The sequence below is a fragment of the Mesoplodon bidens genome (genome assembly GCF_964165515.1).
Source record: "Mesoplodon bidens genome assembly, chromosome: 12".
NCBI classification, from domain to species: domain Eukaryota; kingdom Metazoa; phylum Chordata; class Mammalia; order Artiodactyla; family Ziphiidae; genus Mesoplodon; species Mesoplodon bidens.
Genome location: NC_138168.1, coordinates 10258684 through 10282258, shown reverse-complemented (window position 1 = coordinate 10282258; position 23575 = coordinate 10258684). Strand labels below are relative to the sequence as shown.

General features: G+C 35.0%; 1 pseudogene across 1 annotated transcript in view; it reads right to left on the bottom strand.

Moving 5' to 3' along the window:
* LOC308626258 (nuclear pore complex protein Nup50-like) overlaps positions 1-23368 on the bottom strand; it is a 29587-nt pseudogene extending 6219 nt beyond the window's left edge. The window contains exons 1-2 of the transcript in view: positions 23167-23368; positions 22353-23078 (exon numbers count right to left, since the gene is read on the bottom strand). The product of the transcript in view is annotated as a nuclear pore complex protein Nup50-like (transcript). The remainder of the gene's footprint in view (positions 1-22352; positions 23079-23166) is intronic.
* Between the last annotated feature and the right edge of the window lie 207 nt (positions 23369-23575).

Sequence of the window (23575 nt, the reverse complement as noted above, 5' to 3'; positions counted from 1 at the left end):
CTGTGTCTCTATTTCTGTCCTGCAAACTGGTTCATCTGTACCATTTTTCTAGATTCCACATATATGCATTATTATACGATATCTGTTTTTCGCTTTCTGACTTATTTCACTCTGTATGACAGTCTCTAGATCCATCCACGTCTCTACAAATGACCCAATTTCATTCCTTTCTATGGCTGAGCAATATTCCATTGTATGTATGTACCACATCTTCTTTATCCATTCATCTGTCAATGGGCATTTAGGTGGCTTCCATGCCCTGGCTATTGTACATAGTGCTGCAATGAACATTGGGGTGCATGTGTCATTTTGAATTATGGTTTTCTCTGGGTATATGTCCGAATTGGTGGAATTTTAAGCAATAATGTAAACTGAAGGGAATATATTCAGGCTTTAGGAAGAAACACCCTTAGGAAATGGTGGGCACCATTCAGGCCCACTGGTTGTGCCTCAGACACTACCCAGTATGAATTCCCCAATACTGTTGCAGCTTTTCCAAGCTCAACTTCACCTAACATGTGGAACCCTCAAATTCTCTAAAAGTTTGATGTATTTTTTACAGAATCACCTATGGGAGTAACAGCAGGAGCTGAACAGCAATTTTAAAAGCAGTGGCCTCATACACGGAAAGTAAGCAGGAGGTTGTATGGAGGACCTTATTTTCAATAAAGGTATAATCTTACCCCCCAGAAATAATAGTACTTGTAACCACATTCACATTAACATTTCTGGAACTTGATACTGAAGGTTATTGAGGTGTGTGGAGAATATAAGAAATTGTGCATTAATTCATGCATTTGTTTACATGTTTAACATTTTTCCTGCGTATTTTTTATATTGCTTTTTTATTGCATTATATAACGGTAGACACTCTGAGATTCAAATAAAGACTTTTCATAAAGGTTTAAGATGACAAATTTCAGTGAAATCTCTTCTTTTAAAAAGTGATTCTACTGCTTGCAAATATTGTTTATTTGTGTTGTATGATAAAAATTTACATAAATTTTTAAAAACCTAATTCATATTTCTAAACAATCAGTTCCTAGAATGTAATAGCAAAAATATTTGCATTCACTAAATTATTCCAAAAACTTTTTAAAAATTACCACTCGGTTAATTTTAAAGTTGTAAACTATATTCTAAAAATCAGATGATAGTATATGAGAGGTCCAAAAATGTCATTTGCTGCAAAAGCTTAAATATATTTGCCAATGTAAAATTATTTACCAAATATTTATTAAATATCTGCTATGTATAGTATTTTCCTACACCAATAAGTGTTCATTTCAGTTGATTTCATTTTTGAGTCAGAAAGGAATATTTTTTAAAGTCTTTCACTGTGCATCTCCTAATTTTGCTGTTTCCTTTCTTTTTCTTTTTAACCAGGAAGACTATGTTGGCTAAAGTTAAAAATATGGGGTTCCAACCTAACTCTTTCTTCCCATCTTCTTGACCTCAGACCATAAATGAAGTTATTCTTTATAATGTGGAGCTTCACAGATTCGTACATAATAGTGAACATGTCAATCCCAATTGCCCAATTCAGCACACCACCGTCCCCACCCCACTGCAGTATTCCCCCCTTGGTGTCCATATGTTTATTCTCTACATCTGTGTCTCAACTTCTGCCCTGCAAAATGGTTCACCAGTACCATTATTCTAGGTTCCACATACATGCGTTAATATACGATATTTGTTTTTCTCTTTATGACTTACTTCACTCTGTATGACAGTCTCTGGATCCATACACGTCTCAACAAATGACTCAATTTCGTCCCTTTTTATGGTTGAGTAATATTCCATTGTGTGTATGTACCACATCTTCTTTATCGATTCATCTGTCGATGTGCATTTAGGTTGCTTCCATGTCCTGGCTATTATAAATAGTGCTGCAATGAACATTGGGGTGCATGTGTCTTTTTGAAATATGGTTTTCTCTGGTTATATGCCCAGTAGTGGGATTGCTGGGTCATATGGTAATTCTATTTTTAGTTTTTTAAGGAACCTCCATACTGTTCTCCAAAGTGGCTGTATCAATTTACTTTCCCACCAAAAGTGCAAGAGGGTTCCGTTTTCTCCACACCCTCTCCAGCATTTGTTGTTTGTAGATTTTCTGATGATGCCCATTCTAACTGGTGTGAGGTGATACCTCACTGTAGTTTTGATTTGCATTCCTCCAATAATTAGTGATGTTGAGCAGCTTTTCATGTGCTTCTTAGCCATCTGTATGTCTTCTTTGGAGAAATGTCTATTTAGGTCTTCTGCCCATTTTCGGATTGGGTTGTTTTATTCTTTAATATTGAGCTGCATGAGCTGTTTATATATTTTGGAGATTAATCCTTTGTCCGCTGATTCAGTTGCAAATATTTTCTCCCATTCTGAGGGTTGTCTTTTCGTCTTGTTTAAGGTTTCCTTTGTTGTGCAGAAGCTTTGAAGTTTTATTAGGTCCCATTTGTTTATTTTTGTTTTTATTTCCATTACTCTAAGAGGTGTATCAAAAAAGATCTTGCTGTGATTTATGTCAAAGAGTGTTCTTCCTATGTTTTCCTAAAGAGTTTTATAGTGTCCGGTCTTACATTTAGGTCTCTAATCCATTCTGAGTTTATTTTTGTGTATGGTGTTAGGGAGTGTTCTAATTTCATTCTTTTACATGTAGCTGTCCAGTTTGCCCAGCATCACTTATTGAAGAGACTGTCTTTTCTCCATTGTATATCCTTGCCTCCTTTGTCATAGATTAGTTGACCACAGGTGCATGGGTTTATCTCTGGGCTTTCGATCTTGTTCCATTGATCTATGTTTCTGTTTTTGTGCCAGTCCCATGTTGTCTTGATTACTGTAGATTTGTAGTATAGTCTGAAGTCAGGGAGTCTGATTCCTCCAGCTCCAATTTTTTCCCTCAGAACTGCTTTAGCTATTCGGGGTGTTTTGTGTTCCCATACTAATTTTGAGATGATTTGTTCCAGTTCCATAAAAATGTTGTTGGTAATTTGATAGGGATTGTATTGAAACTGTAGATTGCTTTGTGTAGTATAGTCATTTTCATAATATTGATTCTTCCAATCCAAGAACATGGTATATCTTTCCATCTGTTGGTATCATCTTTAATTTCTTTCATCAGTGTCTTATAGTTTTCTTCATACAGCTCTTTTGTTTCCCTAGGTAAGTGTATTCCTAGGTATTTTATTCTCTTTGTTGCAATGGTAAATGGAAGTGTTCCATAATTTCTCTTTCAGATTTTCATCATTAGCGTATAGGAATGCAAGAGATTTCTGTGCCTTAATTTTGTATCCTGAAACTTTACCTAATTCATTGATTAGCTCTAGTAGTTTTCTGGTGGCATTTTTAGGATTCTCTATGAATAGTATCATGTCATCTGCAAACAGTGACAGTTTTACTTCTTCTTTTCCAATTTGTATTCCTTTTATTCCCTTTTCTTCTCTGATTGCCATGGCTAAGACTTCCAAAACTATGTTGAATAATAGTGGTGAGAGTGGACATCCTTGTCTTGTTCATAATCTTAGAGGAAATGCTTTCAGTTTTTCACCATTGAGAATGATGTTTGCTGTGGGTTTTTCACATTTGGCCTTTTTTATGTTGAAGTAGGTTCCCTCTATGCCCACTTACTGGAGAGGTTTTTTTTTTTATCATAAATGGGTGATTTTGTCAAAACTTTTTCTGCATCGATTGAGATGATCATATGGTTCTTATTTTTCAAGTTGTTAATATGGTGTATCACATTGATTGATTTGCATATATTAAAGAATCCTTGCATCCCTGGGATAAAACCAACTTCATCATGGTGTATGATCCTTTTAATGTGTTGTTGGATTCTGTTTGCTAGTATTTTGTTGAGGGTTTTTGCATCTATATTCATCAGTGATATTGGTCTGAAATTTTTTTCTTTGTAATATCTTTTCTGGTTTTGGTATCAGTGTGATAGTGGCCTTGTAGAATGAGTTTGGGAGTGTTCCTTCCTCTGTGATTTTTTGCAAGACTTTGAGAAGTATGGGCGTTAGCTCCTTCTAAATGTTTGATAGAATTCACCTGTGAAGCCATCTGGTCCTGGACTTTTGTTTGTTGGAGGATTTTTAATCACAGTTTCAATTTCATTACTTGTGATTGGTCTGTTCATATTTTCTATTTCTTCCAGGTTCAGTCTTGGAAGGTTATACCTTTCTAAGAAGTTGTCCATTTCTTCCAGTTTGTCCATTTTATTGGCATAGAGTTGCTTGTAATAGTCTCTTAGAATGCTTTATATTTCTGCTGTGTCTGTTGTAACTTCTCCTTTTTCATTTCTAACCTTATTGATTTGAGTCCTCTCTCTCTTTTTCTTGATGAGTCTGGCTAATGGTTTATCAATTTTGTTTATCTTCTCAAAGAACCAGCTTTTAGTTTTATTGATCTTTGCTATTGTTTTCTGTGTTTCTATTTCATTTATTGCTGCTCTGATCTTTATGATTTCCTTCCTTCTGCTAACTTTGGGTTTTGATTGTTCTTCTTTCTCTAGTTCCTTCTGGTGTCAGGTTAGATTGTTTACTTGAGATTTTTCTTGTTTCTTGAGGTAGGCTTGTATAGCTATAAACTTCCGTCTTAGAACTGCTTTTGCTGCATCCCATAGGTTTTGGATCATCGTGTTTTCATTGTCAGTTGTCTCCAGGTATTTTTTGATTTCCTCTTTGATTTCTTCAGTGATCTCTTGGTTATATAGTAACGTACTGTTTAGCCTTCATGTGTGTATTTTTTACATTTTTTTTTCCCTGTAATTGATTTCTAATCTCATAGCATTGTGGTCAGAAAAGATGCTTGATACGATTTCAATTTTCTTAAATTTACTGAGGCTGGATTGGTGACCCAAGATGTGATCTATCCTGGAGAATGTTCCCTGTGCAGTTGAGAAGAAAGTATAATCTGCTGTTTTTGGATGGAATGTCCTATAAATATCAATTAAATCTGTCTGGTCTATTGTGTCATTTAAAGCTTCTGTTTCTTTATTTATTTTCATTTTGGATGATCTGTCCATTGGTGTGAGTGTGGTGTTAAAGTCCCCCACTATTATTGTGTTCCTGTAGATTTCCTCTTTTATAGCTGTTAGCAGTTGCCGTATGTATTGAGGTGCTCCTATGTTGGGTGCATATATATTTATAATTGTTATGTCTTCTTCTTGGATTCATCCCTTGATATTATGTAGTGTCCTTCCTTGTCTCTTGTAACATTCTTTATTTTAAAGCCTATTTTATCTGATATAAGTATAACTACTCCAGCTTTCTTTTGATTTCCATTTACATGGAATATCTTTTTCCACCCCCTCACTTTCAGTCTGTATGTGTCCGTAGGTCTGAAGTGGGTCTCTTGTAGACAGCATGTATATGGATCTTGTTTTTGTATCCATTCAGCAAGCCTGTGTCTTTTGGTTGGAGCATTTAATCCATTCACGTTTAAGGTGATTATCAATATGTATGTTCCTATGACCATTTTCTTAATTGTTTTCTGTTTGTTTTTGTAAATCCTTTCTTTCTCTTGTGTTTCCCACTTAGAGAAGTTCCTTTAGCATTTGTTGTACAGCTAGATGGTGGGCCTAAGTCTCTTAGCCTTTGCTTGTCTGTAAAGCTTTTGATTTCTTCATCGAATCTGAAGGAGATCCCTGCCTGGTAGAGTAATTTTGCTTGTAGGTTCTTCCCTTTCATCTCTTTAAGTATATCATGCCACTCCCTTCTGGCTTGTAGAGTTTCTGCTGAGAAATCAGCTGTTAACCTTATGGGAGTTCCCTTGTATATTATTTTTTGTTTTTCCCTTGCTGCTTTCAGTAATTTTTCTTTGCCTTTAATTTTTGTCAATTTGATTAGTATGTGTCTCGACGTGTTTCTCCTTGTGTTTATCCTGTATGGGACTCACTGTGCTTCCTGGACTTGGGTGGCTATTTCCTTTTCCATGTTGGGGAAGTTTTCAACTATGATCTCTTCAAATATTTTCTCTGGTCCTTTCTCTCTCTCTTCTCCTTCTGGGACCTCTATAATGTGAGTGTTGTTGCATTTAATGTTGTCCCAGAGGTTTCTTAGGTTGTCTTCATTTCTTTTCACTCTTTTTCTTTATTCTGTTCCACAGCAGTGAATTCCACCATTCTGTCTTCCAGGTCACTTATCCGTCCTTCTGTCTCAGTTATTCTGCTATTGATTCCTTCTAGTGTAGTTTTCATTTCAGTTATTGTATTATTCATCTCTGTTTGTTTGTTCTTTAATTCTTCTAGGTCTTTGTTAAACATTTCTTGCATCTTCTCGATCTTTGTCTCCATTGTTTTTCCGAGATCCTGGATCATCTTCACTATCATTATTCTGAATTCTTTTTCTGGAAGGTTGCCTAGCTCCACTTCATTTAGTTGTTTATCTGGGGTTTTATCTTGTTCCTTCATCTGGTACATAGCCCTCTGCCTTTTCATCTTGTCTGTCTTTCTGTGAATGTGGTTTTTGTTCCACAAGCTTCAGGATTGTAGTTCTTCTTGCTTTTGTGCCTGCCCTCTGGTGGATGAGGCTATCTAAGAGGCTTGATGGGAGGGACCAGTGGGGGGTAGAGTTGACTGTTGCTCTGGTGCGCAGAGTTCAGTAAAACTTTAATCCACTTGACTGTTGATGGGTGGGGCTGGGTTCCTTACCTATTGGTTGTTTGGCCTGAGGTAACCCAACACTGGAGCCTACCTGGGCTGTTTGGTGGAGCTAATGACAGACTCTTGGAGGGCTCACGCCAAGGAGTACTTCACAGAACTTCTGCTGCCAGTGTCCTTGTCCCCACGGTGAACCACAACTCCCCTCCCCCCGCCTCTGCAGGAGACCCTCCAACACTAGCAGGTAGGTCTGGTTCAGTCTCCCCTGGGGTCACTGCTCCTTCCCCTGGGTCCTTATGTGCACACTACTTTGTGTGTACCCTTCAAGGGTGGAGTCTCTGTTTCCCCCATTACGGTCAAAGTCCTGCAATCACTTCCCACTAGGCTTCAAAGTCTGATTCTCTAGGAATTCCTCCTCCCATTGCCAGACCCCCAGTTTGGGAAGCCTGACGTGGGGCTCAGAACCTTCACTCCAGTGGGTGGACCTCTGTGGTATAAGTGTTCTCCAGTCTGTGAGTCACCCACCCAGCAGTTATGGAGTTTGATTTTACTGTGATTGCGCCCCTCCTACAATCTTATTGTGGCTTCTCCTTTGTCTTTGGATGTGGGGTATCTTTTTTGGTGAGTTCCAGTGTTTTCCTCTCGATGATTGTCCAGCACCTAGTTGTGATTCTGGTGTTCTCACAAGAGGGAGTGAGAGCACATCCTTCTACTCCACCATCTTGATTCCTCCCCCCTCCGACCTATTATTTCTTATACTGTGTGTGTGTGTGCAGATATAGATATAGATACACAGGTGTAGAGAGATGATAGATAGATAGATAGATAGATAGATAGATATAGTGAGTGAAAGAGTGGAGGGTGAGAGAATTTCTGAATGAAATCACATATCTTCCATTTTTATTTCTAGTTGGTTAGATGTGGAATGGTTTTTTAAAAACCTTCTTCTCATTTTATATATTTCTTAAATATTTATCCTAAGCATACATAATTTTTATAAAATAATAAAGCCATTAATCTAAAAAAGTAAAATTTATGAGCACAATTTTTATGAAAATATTCAAGAGATCACCGGAGATATTCATTGTTTAGATTTGGTAGGCAATGCAATCAAATATATCTTTTAAAAGCCAAATGCTTTATAGTTAGGTAAAGAATTCCTCAAGCATTTTCATTATTTCTAATGGTATTTAACTGATTTGATAACATTCTAAAAATATTACCTAGTTATTTGGAAATATGCAAAAGTGTTTACATAATCATTTTTACCATTGATATTTTGGGCTTTATGGAATAGTAACATGACAGTTATAAATAACACTTTAATCTGTTTTATTTCTTCCAAAATGAAGTGTAATGATTGTCTGTCCTATCATTTTTTTTCCTTTTGAACCTCTAGCAAAAGAAAAGAATTTATGATCTATTGAAAGATCATTGAAAAAGAAGAAAATTGAAAGAGATAGAAATATAATTTTAGTTTTTTTCTCATTTGTTTGACTTTTATTATAAAACACATGAGACGTGGCATGTCTTTTTCAAGAATGGTACAAATTCTATTGATTAAACAATATACTAACTTAAAAAATGAAGAAGAATGTTGTTGTAATGAGACAGAGAGAGAAAAAGAGAGATTGCAGTTTTTCTACTCTTTATCCTGTGGGTAAGGGAACATTTTGTTCCTGATACGCATTTTTAAATCCCTTTGGCAATCTTTCTCTCATGGGTAATCTACCAACATTCCAACATTTTATGGTCTTCAATACTCTCCAAAAGAAACAGATTCCTTTAAACCATTATGTTCTTCAAAAGAGGTTGCCTTTCCACAGTCCCCTGCTTGGCTTTGGATGCAGTTAAAACAAGATAAATGGGGAGAGAATTTAGGACGGCTGATCAGATGCACCTGTTAAAGCCAAACCAGAAGGTCCCCTGCCGGCTCTCTAGTCCACGTTGTTCATCATCAGATTATTTTACTCTCCTGCCTAAAATCTTCCTATTGCTTCTCCTGACTTTTAGAATAGAGTCAAATTTTACCAGAGCCCACAGAGCCCTACACCATACGGCCCCTGACTACTTTTCCTACATCGTCTTTTACAGCCTGTTTCACTAGAACCCCACTACTTAATTTTCTTCCACTTCCACGGGTGATCAATCTTGTTCCTGCCCCTAGCCTTTCACACTTGGGGTCCCTCTTCTTGGGGCAGGTTCCCTCAAATTTCCACATGCCTAACTGCTTTGCATATATCAGGTTTTGGAATAGATACGTCTCCTCAAGGATGCCTTTTCTATCTCTATACCTAAAATACTGCATTCTCCAGTCATTATTCCCATATTCCACTACCCACCTTTATTTTCTTTATAACTCTGGAAAGCATTTGAAATGTTATCATTTTTAACATTTGTCTACATATTTCCATGCTGCCTTCCCCCAGTAGAAAAAAAAATCCATGAGAATAGGGAATTTGCTTGTATTGTTTACTTAACACCTGGTATGTGCCCAGCAAATAAATAAATGAATGAAAAGAAACAGAAAAAGCAAATAACCTCTCTGTCAATCTTAACCTGAAAATACTCTCTGAAAGTCTGAGGAGTTGTTATTACCCTGAGGTGTTATGTGTGTGAATTTATATAAAACTGGCTTTTAGTTAATTTTATGAAACATATCTGTGTTAAGATAAGGTTTTTCTATCTACTGTTACTTATACCTAATGCCCTTTGATTACCATAAAAAGTTCTTTATTTACTATATACATGTCACTTGTTTATTGATCATATTTAACTATATACTCTATGTACCATTTTTACAATTACTTAATATGTCAATGATATTAAAGAAAATATAAATTTTGTCCCAAGGTACACTGGCTATTAAGAAAGAATATAATTAAAAGCAAAGGTTGAAATGGAGTGTATAAGAGGAAAGGGACACACATAGTAATGTTTCTATTTTGTTTCACTAAGCTTATACTTTCAGATAAATAAACACATATGTATATACATACATATACATATATGCTGACCTATGAAAATTATATAAAAGCATTAAATGGAGTCAAGTGATTTAAGAAAAACATTAATATTTTTGATATCTAGTCAGGGTTTTAAAATGTTTTATCTTTATATATCTAGATAATTTTAAATGATGCCAAAAGCAGTTTTGTAGGAGAAAAAATAAATCAGCTCCTTTTCTGACTTGGAGATGTTCTGTATATTAATTTCAGAAATCTTCATTAAATATCTTTTAATATTGAGTTAGTACAATGTGATTGGTGGCACTCTATGTTGTCAATAATTCAGATATAAAATGGAAGAGATAGGGCTTCCTTGGTGGTGCAGTGGTTGAGAGTCTGCCTGCTGATGCAGGGGACACGGGTTCATGCCCCAGTCCGGGAAGATCCCACATGCTGTGGAGTGGCTAGGCCCATGAGCCATGGCTGCTGAGCCTGAGCATCCGGAGCCTGTGCTCTGCAACGGGAGAGGTCACAACAGTGAGAGGCCCGCATACCGCAAAAAAAAAAAAAGCACATACATATAAAATCTATATATATACACATATATTTATATATGCACATATATGTGCATAGATATAAATTAAGTCAACCTCTTTGCATTAAGTAACAGACTTTAACAAGTTTAATTTAACTTGTCAGAGTCACACAATTTTCCATTTATGCAATAAGTATGTTTTTCATTATTAATGTGAATATACCACAATAAAGCAATATTTTTAATACTATGAAATTGCAATGCACTAAACACCTAACCAAATAATAATGGAAGAGGGTAATGTCCATTTGAAATGGAATACTACTCAAGTAGTAAAGTGATTATGAAATAAAAGTCTTATTATGTCTTTGAAGAATTCCCATTTTAAAATATAGCCTCAGTGTGTCTCTTTTCTTTGTTTGATTTTCATTGACTGAAATAATTTAACAGGAAGACAGGCATGCATGACTGTTATTCTGCTTCTTTGGAAATTCAGTCACTAATGTGCTCCAGAAAAGCTAATGCTTTGCAATGGAAAATGGCATTGAGGAAACCAATTAATTACATTCTTGAAGGATGTGGATTTTTGCACCAAAAAATTTAGATAAATGTTGATTACATTCACTTACTTATATAAACTATTATCAGTAGTATAGTATTAATGCACAAACTGATTTTCCAGGAAATTATCATGAATATGTGTTTGAATTCAGTTTTGTGTCATATTTATTCCCTAAAATAATTTCTATATCTCATCACCTTGATCTGCTGCTTAGTGCTACAAAAACCTAAGCTGTGGTCTCCAACAATATGTGTACAGGATATTTAATATAACATTACTTGCAAGGGCAAAAAACTGGAAACAATGTGAATACCCTTCAGTATGGAAATAGTTGAATAAATTATTATATATCTCTACTAAGTATGAAACTAGACATTAGAAGAATAATTTAGAACTCATACACTCTAACCCATGGAATATCCAAAAATATTGTTAAATCAAAAACATAAGTTGCAACAAAATGTGCATAATATATATGAGTTATCTCAGGATTTTTTTAAAACATGATTTGAATGTTTTCCTTCTTTTACTTGATTTGAAATCATTCAAACAGTATTGAAAGTATCTGATCATTAACAAGCTGATAGAATTTCCCTACAGAACCATCTTGACCTGGTATGTGTTGAACGTTCATTGGGTGGGTGAGCTTTTCTTTATATTTTCTGTGGTAATTAATCTGTTTAGATTCTCTGTCTTTCCCAACGTCAATTTTGATAAGTTGAACTTTTCTGGGATTTTCTCCATTTCATCTAGAGTTTCAAATTTATTTGCAAAGTTGTGCAAATTAGTCTCATCATTTTAAAAATTTTCTCTTTTTTGATAGTTATTTTCCACTTGTCATTTCTAATTTTGTATATTTGTGCCTTGTTTTTATGTTGGTAGGATAGCTAGTTGTTTGTTTGTTTCATTGGTAGCCTCCAAAATGACTTTTCTTTCAGCAAAGCATTTCCATAAACAAAATGGATATTTTTCAAATAATTTCCATTTAGACTTATTTATTAGATCTACTATTTTTCTATTTCCAAATTCATTAATTTCTATTTTTACACTTACTAATTTCTTCTGGTGTTTAATTGTTCTCTTTCTACTTTTTTTAAGTCATTAATTTTATTATAGTATATAATAGTTACTTGAATATATTGCTGATTCTAGAACTGAAGCAGTGAAAATATGAGATGAGCCTGGAGTATCTCATAGTGCCACAAAGGAATGAAGTATTCCAAAGTAAAATGATGAAGTGCTGTAAAATAGATATAAAAGCCAATCTGAATGAGATTCTAGTGGCCAAAGAATTTGAGCAATAAAAAAATAACAATAGCACTGTTTTATAACCCAAAGTATAAAATAAATATATATGAGTACATACTGGTATAAATAAATTATTTTAATAAATAAATGAGGAGAAGGGGATAGTTTTTTTTTTACAAAAGAATTCCAAATACTGTATATAGATATTACTCTCTCTAGGAGTGGAGCTTAATAACGACCCCCTGGAATGTGAAATGGACCTAGTCATGCACTTCCAAAGGACACAGGCAGGAAAAAATAATAGCCATGCAGTGGAGAAACCTGGAGAAATCTGACAAGTACAACCTTAACTGAGTGATCAAGGTTAATATTATCAATATCATGTTGATGCCATATACTCCTAAATATATATATATGTGATGAGATGGGTACTTCTTTTCTGTAGTATTCTTCCAAAATCCACAAACCCAGTCCTCATGAGAAGAACATTAGACAAACCCTAATGAGAAATATTATATAAAGTACCTGACTAGTACTGTTCAAAAATGTCAGATCATAAAAAACAAAGGAAGACTGAGAAGTCATCACAGATCGAAGGAGACTAAGGAGACATCACAACTAAAGGAAATATATTATCCTGGATTGGATTCTGGAAATTAGTGGAAAAATTATTAAATAATTGGTTAATAGTAATGTACCAATGTTGATTCCTTAATTTGGACCAAAAGTACTATGATACATAAAATGAATACGATAGACTCAGTGGCTTATAGACAACAGAAATTTAGTTGTCTCAATTCTGGAGACTGGGAAGCTCAAGACTGAGGTGTCAGCAGATTCTGTGCCTGGTGAGAGCTCACTTTCTGGCTCACAGACTGTAATCTTCTCCCTGTGTGCTCTCATGGCAAAAGGGTGAAGGTGTTCTCTGGGTTTTTTAAATAAGGGCACTAACCCCATTCATGAGGGCTCCACCCTCATGACCTAGTAACCTTCTAAAGACCCACCTCCTAATTCCATCATATTAGGAGTTAGGATTTCAACATAATGAATTATGAGGGGATACCTTCAGGCTATCACCGATGTTAACACTAGGGGAAACAACATAAAGAGTATATGAAAACTGTCTATGTTATCTCTGTAACTTTTCTTTATATCTAAAATTATTTCTAAGTAAAAATTTTAAATCTAGAATGGGTTGCAATGGCTTAAGTAAAATATAGCTTTATGAATTCAGCCAATGGAAATTCAGATATTAATCCATAGTTTCTTCATTAAGTTATTTATTCATAAATATGTATTGATAATTTACTGTATGAATAGCATTGTGCTAGGTTATGGATTGTAAAATGACCAAGTTATAATCCTCAAGGCAACTCATCATCCTAAATAGATATGCTCAGATTCTGTCAAATAAACTGTTGAGGTTTAATTAGGGACAGGGTATTATTTTTGAAAATGTAAGGGAAAAACTGACTCTAAGAGACAGATGCAATACCTGAGTCTTCAGAGAAATCCAACTATTTTTATGTCTTTTAATATGATCTTTTTATTGATGAATTCAAACTACTTTAGCCTTTTTAAATTATATGATCAGGCAAGTATTACTGTCAGAAACTAGCTCAAATCAAAATTATCATGTAACCAGTTAAACTCATTGCATTTGAATATTAATTTCTGCCAATCCATAATCTAATTGTTTCAAAATAATCTGCTTTTTACCAAGCCTAATGATTTCTCAAGGAATTCAACACTTGGGAAAATATTACAATGTGTTTTGCTGGGTGTAAACTAGCCCTTTAAATCTGTATTTTTCAAAACATTTATAGTGACCTATGGGTGAGCCATGATATTTTTAAGTATGTCTCTATAAGTATTTCATAATGAAATAGATAGAATATAACAGAGTACAATACAATACAAAATGGGAATAACCAAATGGCATTTAATACAATAAGGATAAATATTGTTTTGTAAAATTTGTTTCAACTTAGATGTATGTGTGGGGTGTGTGTGTGTGTCTGTGTGTGTGTATGTGTGTGTGTTATGTCTGGATGTAAAATATATTTCTTATATATGGATCAAGAAAAAACAGTTCAAATCTTCTGCTCTTATGCCTTTTTCAGTGTTGTTCCAGGACCAGAGACATAGCATATAAGTCTTATAAGAGGAGTCATAACAATAAGCAACATGAAGGTAAAGAAAATATAAAACATCTTCCTTGGGGAATCAGAAAAGGCTTTTTGAAGGAGGTGAGACTTGAACAGAGTTTGGAAGAACTCATAATTACATACAAGAATCCCAATAGGTCGACATACTAGGAAAATGATACTTACTATAAGGTGGCTGGAAAGATGAAGACAAATGCTTCATGTGAATCAGAATCATCTAGATGCTTCTCAAAATGCACATTTGGGGGCCTTGCACCCACATATTCTGATTCAATAGATCTGGAGTGTGACCAAGAAATCTGCATTTTTAATAAGCACCTGCTCCATAAAAACACTCCCTGGGATTCTGATTCATGGGCTCCAAACACCCTGCTAGCTTAGAGAAATAAAAGCATAAACAAATTTACAAGAGGTCAACTAGGAAAGTTTGACTGAAATAAAGTGAAGGTCCATAAAGGAAAATTTTAGAAGAATAAGCTAGAAAACCAGATTGAGCCGTGTTGGAAAGAGCTGGGTATTTCGATTTAAAGATTGTGCACTTTACCTCAAAGCCATAGGGAATAATTTTTATGGAACAGAGAGACACCACCTACAGTGATTAATTTGATGTTGGTATTAAAAGAAAGATAAATTGAAAGTGGAAAATTGGTCATAAGCATGTTGAATATCTAAGTATGAGTTAAAAGACCTGGCTTATTGCAGAGGAAGAGAAAATTTTGCACTTTGAGAGTGTCTTGGTTTTTACATAAAATATCAATTTAAGTAAAGTAATAAATTTTCAGACGACAGACTAGACTTAATCAGAATGTTTAACCACATATATCAAGTGCATCTATGACCACTAAAAGAACGGCTAATATTTTGTTCCAATCTAAATTCAGCATATCGTGTTGTCCCTGAGATTTAATAACAATGTTGTCCCCTGTGAAACCTCATTCTGTCCCTTGAAGAAAATAATAATCCTTTTTATTCCTAACAAAGTAGGAAAGCATTCGGCAATTTTTGAGGCATTAAGTTTCAGAATTGACATTAATTTTCAAAATAAACCACCTTTGTATTAGAGAATAATAATTCATTCCTCATTATATCCATAATGTTTTCATTTAGCCTTAAGTATGCATAAATGCAATCTCCAATATCTGCTTATTTTATCTAAATTATGTGTTTCTGGTAACAAATCTTGCTTGTTCAAAAATGAAAATAAATTAGCATTAATTTTCATATCCTTGAATCCTGATATCTATCTATAAAGTCACTATTTATTAATCTATTTAAAATGGTCTCTGCTCATTTGAAGGGATATAAACGTGTTTCTTCTGCAATGTGAACAACTCAAAAAAAATAGAGCAATGGAAATGAAGCCAAGGTGAACTGCAGAATGCGCTAGATTTTTTTTTTAATTTTACTTTTTCACAAAGAAAACTGCATGGGGATGTCTGGAGGCCAGGGTTGTCTTTATTAAGGAAATTGAACTTTAAGGAAAAACAGATTTGACCTCAAGCTACACATGCATAGATGGAACTTGGCAAACTTTCCCGTGGTCTAATGATTCTGGGAGTAAACAGGATGCATGCATCCCTACCAAATAGCATCGTGCAGTCAGAATAGAATAAGACTCCTTCCTCTACAAGCCTCAAGCTGAGTAAAACAACACATTTTCAGATTATAGACTTAATCAAAACACTAACCACAGATGGCAGGCACATCTATGACCACTAACACAATTGCTAATATTTTGTTCTAAGAGCCTACACTGGGTTCTGTTTCTCTAAAGCACACTTATATTAATCATTAGAATCATTAGAACTAAATTTGATCGTTCGAATTTCAAAGCCACAACTCAGATTAGAGTTTACAAAAGCAGTTCTCTAATTGTTCAAGCACAATAACCACTGGTGTCTCGTGTTGGAAGTGACTTTACAGCTAAATTGAGAGTCTTAATATTAGCAGTGTTTTCTAAAATCAACTCATATACCATACAGTCTTTGCTTTTGAATTTTTCAATGCTTATAGGATATACACTATACTAAAGGCCAAATTTACTTCTATTAATAAACTGTGTCTATGGGGTTGCTTAAGCTAAATGTCTATCGCAGCGTTTATTAAATTTATGTTTATTAAATGCCTGGCATTGTACTAAGTGCTCTCTATATGATCACACAAACATACCTAGAAGAGGAGTGCTATTGTTACATATGAATGAAAGCAAACTGAACCTTCCCATGGTAACACAGTTAGTAAATTGCAGATTTGAGATTGAAAACCAAGCAGTCTAGCTCCAAAGTCCATAATCTTAACTGAAATAAATATTATAAATATTTATTGATGAATATCTAAGGAAACCATAGCTTTAAAGGATCCATCCCTATGTGTTCTGATTACCTTTCACGACTGAGCCAAAATAGAAGATAGAAATGAGAAGCTATTTTCCTCTGTAAGCTCCCATTTGAAAGCAATAAAGGAAATGTTTTTCGGATGCCTTCTGCTCTATTATTGCACATTATCAACTGGATCACATTTCCTATTACTTTGCAAATTATTTGGCATTTATTTGTTATATTTAGCTGCAATTGGTCATTAGTCTACTTTGCTGGGTAAGTTGAATTCTCTAAGTAGGGTTTTAAAAAGTACTAAAGAATATATATTTGCTACAAAAAGTACAGGGAAGAAATTTAAAACCATTATTATTCCCACTATCCAAAGATAACCACTCAACACATTTTGGTGTAAATTATTCCAGGCATTTTTTTTCCCCTCTGCTTATATGGACAGATAATTTGTTCAGTGTTTTCTTCTATCTGCTGTAGGTATTTTTCTTCCTTTATCCTGAGAAGTTAGCCAAATCTTGTCTTTTGGTAGCTTCTATATTGCAGAAAAACCACAAGACGTGATGGGACTTTTGTTGAGAAGCTAAGAGATATGCAAGGTTCCCCAAATTAAGAACTGAGCCGTGGAAGGCCATAGGAAACTATGCTGGACCAAGGCCAGCCAGAATGCACTCAGGCCCCCCACCAACAAGCTCAGAACGATTACCTCAGTGGTAACCAACACAGAATGAGGCTTTTCCTCGAATGGGACATGTAGTATAAGACAATAAGAACTTTTTTATGCCCCCTGAAGAGACAGCAGGGAGAAAATTAAAAATGTGATGTCTCTTGTACTCTGTATCAAAATAAATTTATAGATATGTGTAATTTCAAGCTGAGTATAAATTGGTATGTGAGTCTGTCAAAGTCCCATGCATTTACTTGCCTGAATTAATGTGATAAAGACTTTTGTTTGTGACTGAAGTCCTCCTTCAGTTTTTTTTAAGCGTTTTTTTCTTTTAATTAATTTATTTTATTTTATTTATTTTTGGCTGTGTTGGGTCTTTGTTGCTGCATGTGGGCTTTCTCTGGTTGTGGCGAGCAGGAGCTACTCTTCATTGCGGTGCTCAGGCTTCTCACTGCAGTGGCTTCTCGTTGCAGAGCACGGGCTCTAGGCGTGCAGGCTTCAGTAGTTGTGGCTGGCGGGCTCTAAAGTGTAGGCTCAGTAGTTGTGGAGCACGGGCTTAGTTGCTCTGTGGCATGTGGGATCTTCCCCGACCAGGGCTCAAACCCGTGTCCCCTGCATTGGCAGGCAGATTCTTAACCACTGCGCCAGCAGGGAAGCCCCTCCTTCAGTTTTTGTATTTTTTCGTTAAGACATAATTTACATACCATGAAATTCACCAATTTAAGATATGCAACTCAGTGGTTTTTCCTACATTCAAGAGGTTGTGCAGCCAATACGACTATCTAATTTCAGAATATTTACAATCACTGAGAAAAAAAAAAACCCAACAAGCAAACAAACAAAAACTTGTAGTTGTTTGCAGTCACTTCCATTCTCCTCCTAATCCCCAATCTCTGGCAACCACTAATCTACTTTCTGTCTGATTTTCCTTTTCTAGACTTGTCATATAAATAGAACCATATAACTGTGGTCTCTTTTGTCAGAAAAAGGAAAGCACAACGCATGTTTTCAAGTTTCATCCATGTTGCAACATTTATCAGAACTTGATTCCTTTTTCCAGTAGAATAATATTGCATTGTATGGACATACTGTTATTATTTATCTATGCATCGGTTGGTACACATTTGGTTTGTTTCTACTTTTTGGCCATTATGAAGACTGCTGCCATTAATATTTGTATACAAGTTTTTGTGTAAAGTGTTTGTGTGTTTTTATTTCTCTCGTGTACATACCAAAGAGTACAATTACTGTGTAATATTGTAACTCTATATTTAACTTTTTGAGGAACTGCCCAAGTTTTCCACAGTAGTTGCACCTTTTTGCATTCCCACAAGCAATGTATGATGGTTCCAATTTCTCCACAACCTTGCCAGCACTTTTTATCATCCACCTTTTCTATTATAACTACCTGAGGGGTTGGAAGTTGTATATCATTGTGGTTTTGATTTGCTGATGATATTGATCATCTTTTCATGTGCTTATTGGCCATTTGTACATCTTCTTTAAAGAAAAGTTTTTAGATACTTTATTCATTTTTAAATTGAGATATTTTTATTGTTGAGTTATAAGAGCTCTTTACATATTCTGGATACTAGATGCTTATCAAATAAGTGATTTGCAGATATTTCTCTTACTCTCTAGGCTGTCTTTTCACTTTATTGATGCTACCCTTTAAAACGCAAAATTCTGAATTTTAATGTTGTCCACTTTATCTACTTTTTCTTTAGTGTTGTGTGCTTTTTGTGTTATAAATAAGAAATCATTACCTAATCCAAGGTTGTGAAAACTTACACGTATGATTTTTTCTATGAGTTTTATAGTTTTAGTGCTTACATTATGTCCTTAATCAATTTTGTGTGAATTATATTATATGGTAAAAATAGAGGTAAAAATTCATTTTTTTTTGCATGTTGATATCCAGTTCTCTCAACATCATTTGTTGAAAAGAGCACTCTTCTTCATTGAATTGTCTTGGCAACCTTGTCAAAAATAAATTGACTATAAGTGTTGATATCTGGATTCTCAATTCTATGCTATTAGTCTATATGCATATCTTTGAGTACCGCAGAATCTTGATTTATGTATCTTTACAGTAAGTTTTGAAATCAGGAAGTATGAGCTCTCCAATTTTTTCTTCTTTTTCACGATTTTTTGGTTATTTTGGGACACTTGCAATTCCACATAAATTTTAAGATCATCTTTTCCATTTTTGTAAAAAAGGAAGTTGGAATTTTAATAGATATTGTGATGAATGTGTAGATTAATTGGGGGATTATTGCTATTTTAACAATATTGTCTTCTAATCCATGAACACAGGATGTCTTTCCACTTATTTAGGTTTTCTTTCATTTCTTTCAACAATGTTTTGTAGTTTTCAGTCTATAAATCTTGTACATTTTTTGTTAAATTTATTCTTAAGTATTTTTAATGTTAATGTAAATGGAGTTGTTTTCTCAATTTCATTTTAGAATTATTAATTCTAGTATATAGAAATACAACCAATTTTTATATTGATCTTGTATCCCACAACCAAACTACACTTGTTTTTTAGCTTTAATAGTTTTTTATGGACTTTAAAGGATTTTTTGCATGAAAGACCATATAATCTGAAAATAAAAGAGATTTTATATCTTCCTTTCTAATCCGTTTTATTTCTTTTTCGTGCTTAATTGTCTTGGCCAGATCCAGTAGTACAATGTTGAACAGAAGTGAAAATTGCTGGCATGTTTGTCTTATTCCTGATTTTAGGAGGAAAGTTTTCAGTGTTTCACTACTATGTACTATATTAGCCATGAGTTTTTCATGTATGTCATTTATCAAGTTGAGGAAGTTCCCCTCTCTTCTTTATTTATTGAATGTTTTTGTCATTAAAAGGTGTTGGATTTTTTCAGATTCTTTTCTGCCTCTCAAGATGATCAGTTGGTTCGTTTGGTGTATGCATGTATGTATTTTTCCTTTATTCTACTAATATGATGTATTACATTGATTGATTTTCATTTGTTGAACCAAACTTGCATTCTTGGGATAAATCCCCCTTGGTCTTTGTGTTTAATCATTTTCATATACTGCTTGTTTTGATTTGCCAGTATTTTGTTAAGGATTTGGGGGTTCATATTTATATGGTGTATTAGCCTATAGTTTCCTTTTCTTGTGATATCCTGGTCTGGTTTTCCTATCAGGAAAACACTGGCCTAAAATAGTTAGGAATGTTTCCCTTCTCCCCTATTTTTTGGAAGTTTCATTAATTTTCTCTATATCTTCTTTTTCCTATTTAATTGACTTTTTCACTCAAATCTGTATTATTTCTTTCTTTTGGTTAGTTTGATTGTCTTTCCCAGTTTCTTAAGAAGGAAGAAGGAAGATTAGGTAATGGATTTGAGATATGTTTTTTTTTTTATTGTAAGCATGTACATCTATAAATTTCCCTTTTGCTATTGCTAAATCCCATAAGTTTTGATATGTTTTCTTTTCATTTTTATTCATCTCAAATAATTTTCTAGTATCTCTGATGTCTTCCTTCATTTATTAGTTATATAAAATGCATTGTTTAATTTCTACATGTTTATGAATTTCCAAAATATCCTTCTGTTATTGATTTCTAATTTTAGTCCATTGTGGTTGGAGAACATACATTGTAACATTTATATCCTATTAAGTTTTTGAGACTTTTTTATGGCCTTGATATGATCTATACTGCAGAATGCTCCATATGCACTAGAGAAGAATGTATAATCAACTGTTCTTCAGTAGAGTGTTCTATAGATGTCTGTTAGGTCTAGTTGGTTTATAGTATCAATCAAGTCTTCTATTTCCTTGCCGATCATCTTTCTAGTTGTTCCATATATTTTTAATGAGGTATAATAATAATCTATTATTGTTGATATATCTATGTTTCCCTTTAATTCTGTCAGATTTTCTTTCTTCTATTTGGGGACTCAATTCTTTGTTTTTTTTGTTTGTTTGTTTGTTTGTTTTTTGTGGTATGTGGACCTCTCACTGTTGTGGCCTCTCCCGTTGCGGAGCACAGGTTCCGGATGCACAGGCTCAGCGGCCATGGCTCACGGGCCCAGCCGCTCCGCGGCATGTGGGATCCTCCCAGACCGGGGCACGAACTCACGTCTCCTGCATCGGCAGGCGGACTCTCAACCACTGCGCCACCAGGGAAGCCCCTTTGTTTGTTTATTTTACTAATTCTGCCAATCTCTTCTGCCTTTTAACTGGGGAGTTTAATAAATTTACTTTAACTAAATTACAGATAAGATTTATGCCTGTCATTTTGCTCTTTATTTTCTATATATCTTATGTTCTTTTGTTCCTCCTTTCCTCCATTTTTGTCTTCTTTTGTGTTAAATGGCTATTTTCTTGTTTACCATTTTAATTCTCTTGTTGCTCCTTTACTATATAATTTTTAGTTTTTGTTTTTGTTTTTTCTTTTAGTGGTTGCATTGGGAATTATCAACATCATCATCTTAATTTATAACAACCTATTCAGTTTAATACTAACTTAATTTTATTAGTATACAAAAACTTTCTTCTAATATATCTCTGTTCCCTACCTCCTTTAAGCTGCCTGTTCAAATCTGCTGTTGAATGCCTCTAATGATTTTAATTTTTTATTTCAGTATTGGACTTTTCAATTCCAATGAGAAAGTGAAAGGAAGAAAAAAATAAAGGAGATGGCTCCTCATCCTACCCTCCTCATAACAGCCTGGCTAGACCAGTCAAGGCAATCACTATGGAACACCACTCTGCTCTGTTTTGCTGGAAACAGAGACAAGAAAGTCCACAGGGCCCCCTGCAGTGCAGCATTCCTTTCAGGGGCTCTAGCAGCTGTGCTGATGGTAAAGGGCATGTTTCTCAGATTGTTAGCACAGTGGACTTCACATAGGCAGCCTGAGTCAGTGATCACAAATACACTATTTACTGACACCTGTGAGACAACCTTGAGGACTCCCAGGTACACCTGGAGACACTATAAAGTAACACAGAGGTGCAGCATATTTTGAATATTAAATATTAATGTGACATCATATATTCTCACAGACTCCCTCCACCTTTTAAGTAAATTTCATTTTTTAGAGCAGTTATAGGTGGGATCAAAACATTCAGCAGTGGGCTTCCCTGGTGGCGCAGTGGTTGAGAGTCCACCTGCCAATGCAGGGGATGCGGGTTCGTGCCGCAGTCCGCGAAAATCCCACATGCCACTGAGCGGCTGGGCCTGTGAGCCATGGCCGCTGAGCCTGCATGTACCGAGCCTGTGCTCCGCAGCGGCAGAGGCCAAGGCAGTGAGAGGCCCGCGTACCACAAAAAACATTCAGCAGTATATTTCCTAAATTGGTGTCTGCCTGCACTAAATGCTGTGCTTCTGATTTGCTATAGGTTTTAATGCAGGGTACGTATACCCTTCTCTTTAAATTCATTTTCTTATAAAATAGTTTATAGTTTTTGGAGTAAAAAGCATCTTCTTTTTCTTGAGTAATTACTATTTTGGGTGGTTCATCATCCCTTCCTTTATCTCTACCTTTGCATTCATTTCTGCCATTTCTGCTTGGCTCACCAATGTTTTAGTGAAAAATGGTGAAGAAACTGGTTTACTTTGTATGATATTTTTGCCAAAAAAGCTGGTTTGCCAAGGGAAAATAAAAATCCAGTCAGGGGGCCAAAGCTTAACAAGCCTAAAACAGAGGTAGCAATTTTCTTGCAAAAGCGTCTGTTGCTCCTAGCAATGGGTACATTTTCTTTTCAGACACAGACTTCACTTTCTTTTCAGATGTAGCTTTAGTTTTGCTGTCATGAAACAAAAATGATGATTCTTGTTGTAATTTGTTTGAACCAAATAGGGAAAGAGACTGTGTTTCAACCAACATTTTGTTAGTTCCATTTTGATAATTATTACTGCCACTGTTCTCATATTTAATGTTTGCTAAATATTTCTTACAGTCTTTAAAGATAGGTGCCAGATCAGAGTGGGTTTGTGTCACATGTTTCACTATCCAATCATGAAGAAAAAGTTTAACACAGCTGACTTCTTGTTACTAGCATTCCATTGGTATGCTTTATCCCAATAAAGACAGGAAAAGGGCCATTAGTTTGGGGATTTGAACTCTTTTTCTCACCTTTTGAAGTAATAGAATCAAAGGCTGCCTTGGTCCACGTCCCAGTCTTTGGACTATTGAGGGAAGGGGCAGTATTTACTGCTTTTTCCATTTGACAGTCCTTGTGAAGGTCGAACTCCAGTGCCTTTACCAAATCCAGAAAACTGTCCTCCTCCAGAAAGTACAACCAAACCGCTGAAACATTTAAAAGCCCCTTCACCATCAGATTGAAATTTAACCTTCCTACACTTTGCTTTTTTTAATGACTCTATTCCTCAAGACTGACCACAGAGAATGCTCCCACATCTTCTGCTTTGTCATCTTGATCCCAATTTCTGTTTATTCCTTCTCTGTGATTCTTTTGGCAAGTCCAAGCTCACAATAGAGGAGCTCGAGTCTGAGGTAGATGCTGGTCTCATGGAAGAGCACT